Genomic DNA, 14,925 nt, shown 5'->3' with positions numbered 1-14,925 from the left:
ATGGTATCTTACAGCAATTGAAGGAGCTAACAGAAAACATATCTGCACTCCATATTCATCCAGGAATTCCTTAAAAGAAAGAAATGGAATGCTGCTGGCCAATTTTGAGAGAGTGGTATTTCATTTCCGGGATATATTGATTTAGACCACTTGAATGAAAAAGGCCTTTCTTGAAAGACGTGAAACCACGTCCATTTTTTCAAATGCATGACGCGTGTCATGTATGGTGCTCAGATTGTTTTTGAAGATCCGACGGTGGTTTGAGGATTTGTCCCCGAACCTATGACTTACCAAGGGATTTTCTTTTTTTCTGATTTGTTTTTTTAAAGTGGTTTTATTAAGACGATAACTAAATACAGCGCTCAACCACGTTATACAACAGAAATTTACTTTTAAAATTTCATAAAATTAGTCAACTAATCCAATAACTATAACTTTTAAGAGAAAAAAAATATATTTCCTCTGTTCTTTTTAATAGGCCAGTTTTGTTTTTAGTAAAATTTAAAGAAATTAAGAGAAGTAATCATTGAAAGTGATCTCATGACACTTGTTAATAAAAGAAGTGAAGTGAAATGGTCTCCATGACACTTGTTAGTAAAAGAAGTAAAGTGAAGTGGTCCACATGACACTTGTCATCAAAAGAAGTTAATAGAAAAATGGTCCCAAAAAATTAAAATAACATTTGACTTTCGCAATTAGGAAACTGGCCTATTTTTTTAGAATTTTTATTTATATAAACTGGCCTATTAAAAAAGAACGGAGAGAGTACTATATTTATTAATAGGACCACTTTGACTCTATTTATTATAGAAATTATAGAATGGAGGGAGTAGTCATTTATAGAAATTAAAATAACATTTGACTTTCATCCATACTAATTTTTACTCCTCCGTTAGAATCATGTTATAATATTTGGGCGCCAATTTCTCTTTAAATTTACATTTTTTCTAATGTATTTGGCGTTTTATCTATATAAACAGAGTAAGAAGAAAATCTCAATCAATGAGTCTAACCGTACCAATCAAGAGGACTAATTCAACTCTTATGAACATCTGAATTAGGTTTAAATTAATAAATAATTGGTTTAAATGGATGTCATCGTATACTAAACAAGTATGTTTATGTTTGTAATATCAAGAATTAGGGTTTGATGGTGGTGACGGTTTTAATTTTTGCTTCTTATTCAAGATTCAAGCTAAATCAGTGTTCCCAATGATGGCGTAGCTACTGGAAATCCTGGCCACACCCGACTAATGATAAAAGATAAATCTAAGACATGATAGAAATAAACTTGAAATATATATTATGGAAGATAAATTATTATAATATGAATAAGCACAAACACTAACTTGGAGCACAAACAACTTTCTTTTTCTCTAAGATAACACATCTCTCTTATTACAACGGTCCTTCGTCTCATATATAGGGATTTACATAGTGGATGACAACTAATACACATACTAGTTTACAACTAATAAAGCCTTGTATTTCGGTAATCCTTATGCGATCCTATCACAATATCATAGAAAAGTCATCACACTTATCTTTACACGTTTCATCTGACCCTTATGATGTCATCGCATTGACGTAGTAGACTTGTAACTTCGTCCTTGATATTTTCTTATTGTGCTATTAGATACTCCAGGCACCCTTCACATAGGTTATCCGATATTTTGTATCCACATTTTACCTCTTCTCCCACTGTTCTTGCAAAGAAAGAATAGCGACGTAATGCTAATCGATTTTCGCCTTTGATTTTGTCTTTTGGTATTCTTCAAATCTCCTTGTGTAACTGTTAACACGTGTTAATGGTCTTTCCCTTTTGACCAACACATCTTTATTTCTTTCATCTTTTGACTGGTTACTTCTCGCGGTCTTCTTGATTTGATAAATACGGAGGAGAGATGTTATCTCCATAATCACTCTTTTATTCCCCAATCTTCTTCTGAGTTTTTTGCGTAACTTTTCTTTATTATCTCAGCTAGTGGATTCGTTTCCGGGTGAGTTAACTTTGCTTGGGTTGATTTCATTATGTTGTTTTGATCTTTGTTTTTTGGTAAATATTTGGGTTAAAAATTTTCCTGCTATTGTTCTTGATTTTCTTTTTTTGCTACCCTTGTTATCGTAAGTCATTTTTTACTCTTTTATATTCCCATACTTTTATTTTTATTTTTGTAGCTTTGTTGCTCCTGATCTGATCAAAAAACTTCATCAAATACTAAGGAGACTTCGGGTGAAGATAAGTTACGGATTAGGGTTTGTTCAACTTCTTCATCTGCTACTGTTCATCTGGATAAGAAAGGGGAAGATACTCGCAAAAGGAAATCCTCGCATGACAAAGCTGCAAGAAATACTATTTTTCTTAGAAAAATAATATTGTTGTCTCTGTGTCATATCTGATTTGTGATGCGAAGGATGATGCGGGAGATGGAGTTTCTTGAAAAACCAAAAAATCTTGTCGTTACTCGAAGGATGACTCACAAGTGAATCTGCAGTCAATTAGTGTCATTTTTCCATCTGATCCCTAATTTCCTCAAGTGACAATTAGCTGTTAGCTTCCAAATATCCATTTGTCATCTAGTGAAAGTGTTAGAGTTTTTGGTATAATGCCTTATCCTCTTTTGAGAGATAATGACCATATATATTATTATTATTTTGGTCAATTAAGGAGAATATCCTGTGACCGTAAATAAGGTAGAGTATCTTCTATTACACCCCCTTAGTCTGAGCGGGAGAGGAACAAACGCTAAGACTAGAACGAAAATTAATAAACAATTGTCTTGGAAGACCCTTGGTGAAGATATTAGCGTATTGATGTTCGGAAGGAATGTGCAAGACACGAATATCACCAATACGAACCCGTTCACGAACAAAATGAATGTCAATCTCCACATGTTTTGTGCGTTGATGTTGGACCGGATCACCAGACATGTAGACAGCACTCACATTGTCACAATACACTAGAGTGGCCCGTTGTAATGGCATATGTAACTCAAGAAGTAAATTCCGGAGCCAGGTCGTTTCAGCCACAACATTAGCGACACCCCTGTATTCTGCTTCAGCACTGGAGCGAGACACCGTTGCTTGACGTTTGGAAGACCAAGAGACAAGATTGTCTCCAAGAAAAATGCAGTAACCAGATGTTGATCGGCGTGAGTCAGGACAGCCCGCCCAATCAGCATCAGAATAGGCGGTGAGGCCAGAGATAATCGAAGCCTAGAGAGACAAACCATGATCAATAGTGCCCTGTAGGTATCGAATAATGCGCTTAATGGCTTGCATGTGTGGCTCCCGAGGGTCATGCATAAATAAACATACCTGCTGAACCGCATAAGATATATCCGGTCGAGTGAAAGTGAGATATTGTAACGCTCCGGCCAGACTACGATATAAAGTAGGATCCGAAAGTGCTGGTCCAGAAGTAGCACTGAGCTTAGAGTGCGTGTCAACCGGAGTTGCTACTGGTTTGCAGTTCGTCATGGATGCACGAGCAATGATGTCCTTTGTGTAGAGTGACTGAGATAAAAATAACCCTGAGGAAGAACGAGAAGCAGTAATACCCAAAAAATGATGTAACGGGCCAAGATCAGTCATAGAAAATTCCAGTTTCATCAGGTCGATAAAGCGGGCTAGGAGAGCATTAGTAGAGGCAGTGAGTATGATATCATCAACATATAGTAATAAGTATGCAGTTTCCCGGCCGAACCGGTAAATAAATAGAGATGGATCACAAACACTACCCCGAAAACCACAACCTGTGATGAAAGTCGCAAACCTCTGGAACCACGCCCGAGGCGCCTGTTTGAGACCATAAAGAGAACGGCGAAGACGACAAACATAATCAGGTCGAGCAGGGTCAACAAATCCCGGAGGTTGATGCATATAAACTGTCTCAGATAAGTCCCCATGTAGGAAAGCATTCTTAACGTCCAATTGGTGAATCGGCCAAGATTTTGATGTGGCAATGCTGAGAACGGTACGAATGGTGGCAGGCTTAACAACCGGACTGCAAGTCTCAAAACAATCACCCCCAACATGTTGAGATTTACCATTGGCAACAAGACGGGCTTTGTATCGTTGCAATGTACCATCAGCATTAAACTTGTGACGAAATAACCACATGGAACGAATAACATGAGATCCAATAGGTCGTGGTACTAGATCCCAAGTGTTAGTTTTTAACATAGAAATAAACTCATCTAGCATGGCCTTGGTCCAGTTGGGATCCCTAAGAGCATAAAGGTGAGATTTTGGCAAATTGGAGATGTGCTGTTGTGTCTGAACATTGAGATTCAATCTGTGAATGGGACGGAAGATTCCACGAGATGCACGAGTGACAGGACGAGAGGAGTTGGCTGAAGTGCCAGGCTGAGCAGAAGATGAAGGCGTGACCGCTTGGATAGTGCAGTCAGGCGCTGATTGCAGGTGCTGAAGTGTTGCTGTCAGGAGCTGTGGGAGCTGACTGCTGCTGTGGGGGAATGTGGAGGTGAGGTGCTGTAGTGGAACGACGATGAGGAGGTGTGTAGGGATGTATTGCAGGAGACGGAGTATGTGCAGTGGCGGAAGATGGTGGAGCAACGTCAGGGCGTTGCTGTGCAGTAGAGGAAGGAACTGATGTAGCAGCGGAAGGAGGCTGGACAGTAGGATTAGGAGATGTTGGGTAACAGAAACGAAAGGGAAGGAGAGTGGAAGATGGTGTAGAGAGTCTTGACAGTTTGATGAAGTAGAGACAGTGTCTTGAATGGAAACACGTTTTCATCAAAGTCACATGACGAGACAAGATGATTTTGTTAGTGGCTAAGTCGAGACATCGATAGCCACGGTGATGGTTGGAAACCAAGAAAAACACACTTAGTGGAACGAGGAGAAAGCTTATGAGTAGTGGTAGCGGAAAGATTGGGGTAGCAAAGACAACCAAAAGTACGAATATGAGAGTAGTTGGTTGACGTTGATAGAGAATGGACACCGGAGAAGAGAAATTTAGGATTTTGGAAGGAAGAATGTTGTGGAGGTAGACGGCCATGTGTAGGAGTCGGCCCAATATTTGGGAGGGATAGATGCATGAGACATAAGTGCGAGTGATGTCATTGACACGACGAATCATTCGCTCAGCTTTGCCGTTTTGAGAGGAGGTATGAGGGCATGAGAAACGGAAAACTAACCCATTTTGTGAGCAAATCATGAAACGATGAGTTGTCGAATTCACGACCCATGTCACATGAAAAGATTTGATTTCACGTTCGAACTGAGTTTTAACGAAGGAACGAAATTCCAAGAACTTGGTATAAACTTGGGATTTTAATTTGAGAGGAAGATCCATAGATAATTTGTGAAGTCATCTAACAATATAAGATAGTAATTAAAACCGTCTCAACATGTAATGGTGAGGTCCATAAGTCGCTATGAATGATATCAAAAGGAGCAAAAGTAACAGAATTTGATTCAAAAAATGGCAGACGAACATGTTTACTAACTTGACAAGAATGACAAAGTTTGGTAGACTGAGTTTTATTACATTGAATTGAAGAGTTTGCACGTAAATTATCTAAGATAGCTTTCCTGGGTGCCAAGACGGCTGTGCCAAATGTCATGAGAGCACGGCAAGGGATATAGGATGAGACAGAGACGATGTTGAAGGTGATACGGCAGAGGCAGTAATAGGATAAAGCTCCCCGGAACTGTTACATCGAAGGAGAATCTTCCTCGAATTCAAATCCTTCACATAAAAACCAGACGGATCAAATTCAACAGACACATGATTATCAGTGGTGAATTTACGAACAGAAACCAAGTTTTTGATTATGTCGGGAGCAACAAGAGTATCTTTGAGTTTTAGGGCGCGGGACGGAATATCTATGAACTTGGTACCGGAGGCAGTGACTGGAATACTGTGACCATTTCCAACTAAGATGGAATGAATATTACTAGTATTAAAAACAGTATTCAAGGTACCTGAATCCGTAGTGAGATGCGATGTAGCACCGGTATCCATATAGAAAGCGTCGTCAGGTGAGTATAAACTCATGGAGCTGTATGCTTCGGCAATGTCACTTGGTTGAAGATATTCCGTGGATGGAGTAAGGTATGCCTGTGCACGTCCAACGCCAGATGTTCGACCACGTGACTGACCAGTACGGCCACGGCCTTGGAAGGAACCGCGGCTGGAAGGTTGCTGCCAATGTGTTGCCGGAGGTGCTGTAGGATACGGACAAGGTGGTACTGCCCATTGTGGTGGACAGTGGATGTTGTACGTAGGATGAGGTGCACCGTAGAGCTGATAAGGGGACGGAGGTGTTGGCAGCAAGGGTGGTTCGGTGGCTGGAGCAGATGAGCGATGACCACCACGTCTGGCATGACCACCACGATGTGAGCGCTGGTTGTTGTGATCTGTGGGTGGAGCTGCAGCGGCAAGAGCCGTAGGTGCAGACTGTGATTGCTATTGGGAGCGTCGAATCTCTTCGGTACGCAGCTGGGATCGAGCGGCATCAAACGTCGGCATTGATTGTTGGATAAAAGAGGCTACCGTGTTGTATTCCTCCGGAAGGCCGTTGACAAGTTGGATCACAAGGCGTTTGTCATCCATGGGAAAGTCAAGATCAAGTAATCGATCGGACAGGGATTTTAGCTTATCGCAGTAATCATCAATACTAGTGCAATCAATAAACTTAAGATTGACAAACTTACGTTCAAGAGTCGCAGCGCGGTTACCTTTGTTGTCTTGAAAGAGTTTCTTAAGATGATCCCAAAGCTCTTTAGCAGTTTTGCCAGATTTGAGGACGGTGAGCATTAAATCCTTGGCCATGGTGGAGAACATCCACTGTCGACAGAGAGCGTCGAGTTGGAGCACGGTGTCGGCGTCAACATCTGCAGGGGGTTTGTCTCCATTGATGAGAAAAAGAAGGCGATGAGCCTGAAGATGGAGTTCAAACAGAAAAACCCAAGATGAGTATTCATCCTGTTTGATGTCTAGGAGAATAGGGATTAGGGTTTTGATGTTGTTGATAGCAAACGCCGGATGGATTGTCTTTTTATCTCCTGCCATTGTTGATTTTGGTGAAGTAGGTGAAGAAGAAGAAGAGGATCGGATATTAGGTCGATACCATGTTAGAGTTTTTGGTATAATGCCTTACCCTCTTTTGAGAGATAATGGCCATATATATTATTATTATTTTGGTCAATTAAGGAGAATATCCTGTGACCGTAAATAAGGCAGAGTATCTTCTATTAGAAAGCATTCATCTTTTTTATATGCTATCGTAGATCTTGTAAATTTTGAATATCATGTAAACAAGCATATAAGGTCAGACAATAATATAGTTGTTCGAATAAGATCGTTGAGGACCACTGGCTTCGTGATTGCTTGTAAGATTGTTGCTGGACATGGAGATGAGGGTTGAGCTGCTCTCTAAGAAGCTGGTGTCCAGGTCATAATCACTGAAAAATGATTGTAGAATCTTTGTAAATTGATTTAGTTTTTTCTTTACTTATTAGTGAACGTCTAGTATATGGGAAAGTACTGAGATCTAGGTTGTCAAAGGCGACCAAGCCGCCCAGCCGCACCATGCAGAGTTTGGGCGCCACTCCAATAATGTGCCAAAGGCACACTATTACTTCATGCATAGAGTAACTGTGCCATTGAATCCTTTTCTACTGGATATGTTCAGATTTCTCAAAAAAAAAAAAGAAAAAAAAAGAAGAAAGAATCTGAAAAAATCTGCTGAATAAGTACGTAAATTGTCTATTACACTTTCAGGTTACAAGGCGGCTTGTGTTTTGGGTACATTGAAGCCTCAACCTCTTGAAATTTCTCATCCAGAACAACTTTGCAGAGCTCACCTTTTTCATATGCTCGGTCAGCTCTTAAAAACTTATCACCTTTTGTTGCACTAGAAACTGTGACCTCTGCTACAGCTTCCCTGTAAGTTCACTTCCTTGAGTTGGTGCCGAATCTGGGTAGATATTTTCAGTGGGCATCCCAACTTCAGCTAGCACCCCTACACTTTGATCTACTTCCATTGTGTTACTCTGGTCAACTTCCATTGTGTTACTTGTGTGCACCCATACACTCTGTTCTACTTCCATCGAATTACTTCTTTGCGCCTAAAACGCACGTGAATATACCGTCAAGTTAGTAAATTACTAATGGAAATGGGTAATGCATGCCAAGGGAAAAAAACAGAACAGGGATATGGTTCTTGCAATTCAGACTGGATCATAACAAATAGGTCATTAAGGTCCTCCTCATTGTAGGATGTTGATGATTATATCTAGATCACTCTTTTATCATTAGTCAATTTTACATTCCTTTGGATTTTCTTATAATAAGAAGAAGGAGATGAGTATGATTTCTAAATTTGATACTGAACCCCAAAACTCAATTCCGGATAACCCATTTGATTTGGTCATATAGTGCCATTACCTAGTTTCATTGTACTAATTCACACAACTGTTGCTAGTTCAGATCTTTATGTATGATTTTGTAGAGACGGCACTAATCTCTTTACTTACTCCCTCCGTTTCATGGGTAAAACGTGTCGTTAAGTATCCTAATTACTTGACCAGAGAACGTGGTTGACTAAAACGGAAAAACTTACGGTCCAAATGCAAAGTTATACCGAAATCCACGACCCAAACACTAATTTCCTCAAATTGCTAACTCTTCTAGAGAATTTTATCAAAACTCTTTTTAACTTCTTTCAAGATTGGAAGAATCGACTGATCGCTGTACATTCTTAATTGGATTTATCATATCAAGGATTAAAGATAAGTAGATAACAAAACATAGCGAAAGTTTAAAGAACATTTCATTGCGAACAAGAGAATTTTTTAATATACGATCGGCGAAGTAATATTGTAAACAAAAGATCATCAGCCACCTGCTATCATGTCTTGTACAACCTGAATCTCAATATCCTCCCCCTCTTCTTCTCGATCGAGCTGCAAGGATTCGTTCATACATCCCAATAAAAATTTCAAATTTAATAACCAAAAAACTTTAAAAAAAAGAAGAACACAGTACAGAGATCATCATCATAACATTACCTGATCTGGGGTATGATCTGGCTTTATCTGAATACCATCATATAAGAATTTGATAGTCTTGATATCAATATTTTTTGCTTCGCCGTAATCCTTCATAAGTTTCCCTAGCTTGGCATTGCGCTTGACCCTGAAGGTAACATCAGTATCACCATAACCCTACAATCATAATAAAAACAACAGTTTACAAGAAATACATTCAAATTTCACAACAAGCATTAAGCATCACCATGAGCATACATTAAAGCATCTGAATAGAGATTTATCAGAGACTTACTTATGACCGTGATGTTAACGTGACTAGATGGTCCAACAATTGTTCTTTCCCCTTGTACTTTAACAACGTTTGTCACTCCGGACATATTTGTGATCGGGAACGCAACACTTGGAAAACAAGAGAGAAGAGTTTTTGTCAAGTCCAAAAGACTTTCTTATTAATAGGAAATTGCATTTCGGACGGAATTATAATAAATTGGTCACTAAGGTCCTCCACATTGTAGGATGTTGAGGATTATATCTAGATCAGTTCTCTTATCATTAGTCACTTTTACATTCGTAACATATTAACAATGCAGAATCATGAAAAGAAAACGAAGTTCAAAAGACATTAATACATACTGTATATTACTACAAACGGTTGAACCACTTTACAAACCAAATGAAAAAAAAATTTACAGTATAAACAAACGTGCATATGATGAGAGACAAAATAGAAATAGTCACTCTCTGTCGGACTGTAATCATCACTTGTTTTTCTTCTTTAAGCCAAAAGAGGGGAAACCAGAAGAAGACATGCTAAACTTTTCTACTTGAGAAGTACACAGAAAGATAACGAAAATGGACTCTACTCACACGTACCTACCTTTTTTAACTTAAAAGGTTGCTGGAAAAATTGACAATACTCATTTATGTGGTGTTGTGGTGCTGTGGTGATGTTAGATTATGGGCTAGAACACTTGGCAATTGTTGACATCAGAAGAGAATGCTAAACAACTATTGGACAGAGAAGCTCTTTAAGTCCACCTACATAGTATACAAAGATCCTAGACATGCACACAGAAAAGAAGCATTTTGTATTTATACACAGTGTTTTGACGCTATGAGAGAAGATAAACAAATTATACCAAGTGCATGAATAGAGATATTATAGAGTTGAAATCATTTTCCAACATAAACATATATGTAGTTCTCCTTTCTTATTTTTTACTAACAAAATTAAGAATATTGCATTTTGGACGGAATGAGATGAGTATATCAATATCACTGTAGGATGTTGATGATTATATCAATATCACTCTTTCATCATTAGTCAATTTTATATTCCTTTGAATTTTCTTCTAACAAAAAGAATGAGATGAGTATGATTTCTAAATTTGATACTGAACCCCAAAACTCATTTGATTTGGTCATGTCCACTAAGTATAGGCCTGCCATCACCTAATCCCATTATACTAATTCACAGAACTATTGCTAATTCAGATCTTTATGTATGATTTTGTAGAGACGGAACTATCTGAACCGGTCACCGTTAGAACATCTCGGCAGATCTAAAATTGAAAATGACAAAAGTGAGACATACACAGCAACATACTTCACATTTTACACACAAGACTGCATCAATGGCCGAAATTGGTGCAGCTAATTGTGCTAATTCAGTTACTGATCAGACTAATTACAGAATTGAATTGGACTCAAGTGATGAAGCAAAAGACAGACCGATGACGGGATACATTCAAAATCCAACACATACTCAGTAGATGGTAATTAATATCATGCAATAAGAAGAAGCGGAATTTAGTTCCAATGGACAAGTAAACACCGGGAATCGGTGAAATGGACACTAAAAATACAAGACAAATATATCCCTCATCTTTATTTGATTTCTCCATTATATCCCTTTCTCTCTCAAGTTTTAAAAAAACCAATGACAAAAAAGATCACAACTTGTAATATACAAGTCCAATTTTAATAAAATTTATATTTTTTGGAAAATATTTTTAATCATTTATTAAACAAGATCCATTGTTGATAGTAAGTTCAGAAGTTCTTTTTTTCTTCGAAAATAATAGCTAAGATGAAATTGGTTCCTAACTTACACTAAGATGGAAAAAAATTATTCAAAAAATTCATTAGGATGAAACTAGGATACATCCTGACTTAAATTGAGGAAAGAATTTTGTTCAAAAAATAGGTAGAATGAATCTGAATTTATCCTGGCTTAAAATAAATATTAGAAAATTATATAAAATAACTAGGATGAAATTGGATTTATCCTGGCTTAAACTAAAATTAAGAAAAGTAATTAAATATAGCCAGGATGAAACTCGCTGCACCATGGTTAATCTAAAGTAGAACAAAAAATTTTTAAAAATAGTTGGGATGAAACTGAATACACCTAGGCTGTAACTGAAAATAAGAAAAATTATTCCAAAAATTAGCAGTATGAATCTGGATACATCCTTGTTTAAATTATGACGTAAAAAATTTATTCAACAATATTAAGATGAATCTGGTTGCATCCTTATTTAAACTAACACGGATTTTGGTTTATCCTTATTTAAAATTGTTAATCGAGATTCATCTTCCTCATATACGTCAACCGTCGGCACCGTGACTTTTAATACAAACAGAGACCCCAAACACCATGTATATAACTGCCAAACATTACATACTACCACCTTTAAAGGCATCAGCTTTATAATGCCCACCACCACTACCAAACACTACTGCCACTATTACATACCACCACCAACTAACTATATATATGCACCATTACTAGTTCAGTAATTCAAGCTATAACATACTCCGTGTTAAATGATATTCATAATAAATTTATCTCTTGCCTGTACATATGAAGTGTGCTAACATGTTTGGTTCATGTATTCTACTCTTATGCACATGACTTCCCGAAGAAGAAAATAAGGAGGGTAGTATTTCTTTTCTTTTGCAAGATTGAGTCTTCGATCCGTTTTTATGTCGATCCCAAAGCTTATATCCTCATAGATTTGTGCCCTTATAGTTTGTAAAGAATCTCTAAAGTGTTTTCTAAAATGGGTATGAACTATGAATCATTGGAAGGTTTGATTAGAAAATCAGATGGATTTAATTGATATATTCTGATAATAGTTTACGACACTAACAAAGGATAACAGATGGATTTGATCTCAACAGTCCGATCAAATCGTTGTTTCTAGAAGTAACTGAAGCCAATTTTGATTCTATTTAATGCAATTGATTATTTTTTTAATACTCTAATAAAGTCGGTCAAGCCTAAGAATCATGTTCAACCATACTCTTCAAATGTGGGTATTCAAAGAATGCACTTCTGCTAAGAAAGCAAAGCCGTTGAAGAAAGATGGGAAGAAAAAAAAACTCATGGAGTTCCAATGCAAGAGGATCCACAAAAAGTTAACATTAAAAGTCAGACTTTGTATGTTACTAAGCATTGTTATTATTATGGTAATTGATATAATTTTAAAGTTGTTTGTAAAGTGGTAAATAAGTTGTCGTTCTTCCACTTATTTAAGTCTAAAATAAGCATTGTCGTTCTTTAACTTATTTTATCGTTCTTCAACTTATTATGGTAATTGATATCATATTTGATTGAGTTTTCTATTTTAGTGTTCGATTTTAAGTCTAACATATCCTGCACAAGTAAATTGTCTCCATTCGTTTAAAATAAATTGCCATTAGTGTAATTATCTCCTAAACAAAATGATAAACATATTGTTGTGCAGTTGTGTATTGTACGGTGATAAATAAGCTAAAAACACAAGACAAGTAGGCGAAGAAGATAAATCCAAAATTAAGACAGCCCATCATATAGGGTTCGACTCAAAATTGAGTTGCGTGTTTAGCTGAACTGTTCTTCACAAAAGCTTCCTGTTGGTGTATATGAACAGTTCGACATGAAATTTCAAGCCGAACCTAGTCACAGATAAAGATGCATAGGGGTTCGGCGTATTCGATAATCATAATATGTGCCGAACCTCACATAATTTTTCTTCCAAATCACACATGACTAGGTTCGGCTCATTATGATATTTTTAAACAAGCCGAACTAGTTGGTTCGGCTCATAATAATAACACTTTCAGCTTGTCGAACTGTTCATTAGTTGTCAACATCCAGGTGGGTTCTGCTGATATATTTTGGTGAGTTGTGAGCCAAACCTAGGTTCGGCGCATAATTTAGGTGAGTTGTGAGCCGAACCTAGGTTCGGCGCATAATATTGTTGTTATTTAAGCCGAACTGTTCTTCAAATTTTCAGCCTGAAAGTGTATATGAACAGTTCGACTTGTTATAAAATATTGAATTTAAGCCGAACCATGTATTATCAAAAGGTTCGGCGCTTACGATTAGCCGAACCCTAATGCATAAAGGGAAGATTTGTCACTATAAAATAATTTGGTTAAGGGGCTTTCTGATTTTGCTATTTGACATCCCTTTTTATCTTCACTTGGTATGCCTAGAAATTTTTGGGTAAGCCCTATAACAGCCTTCATTGTTGTTTCCTAATAAGCGCCAGCCATTCATGATGGGTTTTGCAGTCAAGTCTATGAAGACCAGAGAATCATTCTTATCCACAAGTTTCTGGGTGTGTAGACTAGGTCATATTAGTGCAAAGACTAATGAGTCAAGCAGACAGATTTGTAAATTGAAAAGAAGGTGAAAGGTCGAATCAATTGAAAAGATATGTATATCTGATACATGTCAAGGTGAATTAAATAACATATTTTTTTCATTGATATTAGCTATTTTGGTTGGAAATACAAAATCCTTAGATTAAATAAATTTACAATGATAGCTTGATTAAATTTCAATGAATACCCCTACAACCAAACAAAGAATCAAATGTGCGTGAATCAAATGCGGAAATTGGATCAAATGTCCAAATATTCTTAAAACATGGTTCAAATGGACGAGTAAAAACTAATATGGGTGAAATGGATACCAAAAAAATAGCAAGGATGAAATTGGATTCATCCTGGCTTAAACTTAAAAAATAGTGAGGTTGAAACTGGATGCATCCTGATGTAAAGTAAAAATAAGAAAAAATATTTGAAAATGGGCAGGATGATATTGTTTACATCCTGGCTATTTTTATAAATTCGTCCATTTAAACAGTATCAAATCTTACATGTCTTTTTCACCCAGAAATTGTTGGTTTTGGTCTTTTTAACCAATTTTGTGAATCAAATATTGGTAATGTTCCAACCAGGTCAGTCATACGTGAGACACAAGATGTCAGTCATATGAAGTTTCAGCTTAATGACAGTGTGTATATCAGATCAACTAGTCGCATGAAGCTGTGTGTTGATGCAAATTTCAATATGTATGATTAACTTGTTTACATACTTCTCGTTGAATTACTTCAAAGAAAAAATTGTGTATACGCATCCATTTCAGATTTAATTCAAAGAAAAAATGGTGATTCCGTGAATAAAGGGAGTAGAAAATTCGGTTAGTTTTCATTTGATTTTTCGATTTATTTCCATATAAAGAGACGACGATAAAGAATACAGGTCACCGAGTTGTCAAAACAAATTATATTGATAGAGAGAGAAAACGGTGACAAAGGAAACGACCCTAATATAAACTTAGTAACGACGCTAGTAGTGGTTTTGGTAGCTTTATTTTTCATAAATTAAGCGTTGATATTCAAAAAGGTGTTGGAGTCCAGCTTGTTGCTAGGTTACCAACCAAAAGATTTGTATAATGATTTTTTTTATCAAAGGCTCATATTTTCACGATATTAATTATATATTCATTATTAAATGCTTCTTAACATATACCCGTGTATATAAATTAAAAGGACCCTTCTTACTTTAATTTTATGAATAAAGTGATCTTTTTGACATTTTTAAAAGAAATATATATGAAAGTCT

This window comes from Papaver somniferum, unplaced genomic scaffold (genome assembly GCF_003573695.1).
Source record: "Papaver somniferum cultivar HN1 unplaced genomic scaffold, ASM357369v1 unplaced-scaffold_117, whole genome shotgun sequence".
Taxonomy (NCBI): domain Eukaryota; kingdom Viridiplantae; phylum Streptophyta; class Magnoliopsida; order Ranunculales; family Papaveraceae; genus Papaver; species Papaver somniferum.
This window is presented reverse-complemented; position numbering follows the sequence as displayed.